We start from the raw sequence: 2,500 nt of genomic DNA, 5'->3' as shown, positions 1-2,500 counted from the left end.
ATTTCAATATATATACATATATATATATATATATATATATATATATATATATATTGTGTATGAAAACGTAACTGCACCCACACACCTAGACCGAATGCCAGCCCCTCGAGGCTGCACCTCCAGACGGAGGTGAAAGTGTTGATGACTTTTTTTTTTTCTTCTTTTCTTTTAAGAGAGACGACAGGGAGATGTTCCTCTCTGACGTCCGTCCCATAACATGCATGTACATGTCGTTGGTACACACACACACACACACACACACACACACACACTGTTTAAGATGACGCCACCTATATTTTAGCGCTGGGAATAACACTAAATATAGGAAGAGAGCAAATTTGACAAGAGAATAAGTAAGTAAAAGAAAATAAGTAAAGAGCAGAGAAGAGAATAGCATGTGCGACAAAAATCTCGCTGACTGGATGCCAAGATGAAGGTAAGCAAGGAAGAGGAGGACCTGCCTGACTCTGAAAAAAGGTAGAGAAGTTTGCAGGAGTGACACAGCAAAGGTTGGTACAGTCGTGTGAATAATGGAAAACGATGGGAGAGGCCTATGTCGAGCAGTGGACTTCAAGTTGTTATGAGTGACCGGTTGACTGATTGTTGTACTGTGTGGAAAAGGTTGGGACAAGACTTTGTCAAGCAGTGGACTACGACTGGCCAAATGAAATGGCTTCTGTGCTACAGGTACTCATGTACATGTACTCTTAGTACATGTACTCTTTGTACTCGAACAATCGCACGTGCGCGATGAGCTGCTACAAAGGGAGGGCGGAGTTGAAGAGGGGTGGGTGAGGTGGTGGGGTGGTGGTTGGGGGAGAACGGGGGGAGGGGGGAGAAGGGGGGATAAGGGAAGTTACGAAGGGTCACATCCGCCCGTCTACACTATCCTCCCCTCTCCTCCTCCTCCTCTTCTTCCTCCTCCTCCTTTTCAAATCCTCTATTTGTACAGTCTATTTCTTCAAGTTTTCATAGCTACTGTCAGATAGCTAATTGGTTTCACGGATCTAACGTAACCTAACCTGACCTTCACGTGAGATGGTGACCACCATTGTCTATCAACGCCATCTGTTGGTAGTAATCTACAACTCAAACACTGTTACTTCGAACTCGGGCGTCTGAAAAGGAGCAAAACGGGAGAACCGAATGAACCTGAGCAACTGACTGTACAGTCGCCACCACTGAAAGTTCCCTCGCACCTCCTGAATATGGTCTTGCAAATGTAGGGTGCAATGTCACTCATACTAATTCTCGTATAAGAAAAACATTAATGTTTGCAGCATTTGCATAGTATATCAAAGTATCATACACACACACACACACACACACACACACACACACACACACACACACATACACACACACACACACACACACACACACACACACACACACACACACACACACATACACACACACACACAGCAATGGAGAACACAATGACCCAGTGGGTAAAGGGAGTGACCCAGGTAAGAGGAGATGACACTCACACAAGATTAGATCTATTACTAATCAAAGAGCCAGACACCATCAGCTCCTTGAACTACCTTTACCCAGTAGGAAAAAGTGACCATGTTACAATTGAATTCCGGCTGGAGGATGAGGAAATAGAGCAAAGAAATGAATCTCACAGGTAAAGAAGACTTAGTTTTAGGAAAGCAAATTGCTTAGACTTGAGAAAATTCTTTGAAGAAACAATCTGGGAGGAATTCATGAATAGTACAGAAATAAACAGGAAATGGGAAATCTTTCTTGGCATTTACAACGAGGGAGTGAACAAGCATGCGCCAAAGACTAGAGAAAGGAAGAAGCAAAAACAGGATTGGTTTAACAAAAAGTGTTGAATTGCGAAAAAGGCCAGGGATACAGGTTTGGGAAAATGGAGAAAGAAAAGAAGCAATAAAACAAAAGAAGCTTACAAAAAAGATAGGAATGACTATACCAGAATTCGCAGGGAGGATAAAGATAAATTTTGAAAGGTGTAGTAGAGAAATGCAAAGATAACCCAAAACTGTTTTACCGAGATCTTTGAAGAGGACCTCAGCTCAGGCAGAAATAATGAATAAAAATTTCTAATCGGTTTTCACAAAAGAGCGCAAGTTTTTGGAGAAAAACGAGGGGAGCAAAAATCAGGTTTAGCAGATATAAATGTAGATGTAAGGGAAATGCTCTATATCCTGGGATCATTGGATGTGACAAAAACCTGAGGACCTGACGGGATCTCATCCTGGATACATAAACAATGTAGGGAACAACTAGCGGACAAGATCCACAGTTTTATTACATGTTCCTCGAAAGAAGACACTGGGCCCCTTGTTTGGAAAAGGCCAAACGTGGTACTAATTCACAAAGGTGGAAACAAGGAAACACCACTAAATTATAGGCCAGTATCTCTAACCAACACAATAGTGATATGTGAAAGTATTGTGAATGGAGTAAATATCTTGAAAAGATTAAAAATTCTGACAGACAGTCAGTTTGGCTTCAGATCTGGAAGGTC

The sequence above is a fragment of the Oratosquilla oratoria genome, chromosome 41 (genome assembly GCF_046742065.1).
Source record: "Oratosquilla oratoria isolate Oo_2021 chromosome 41, ASM4674206v1, whole genome shotgun sequence".
NCBI lineage: Eukaryota > Metazoa > Arthropoda > Malacostraca > Stomatopoda > Squillidae > Oratosquilla > Oratosquilla oratoria.
Note: the sequence above shows the minus strand (reverse complement) of the source record.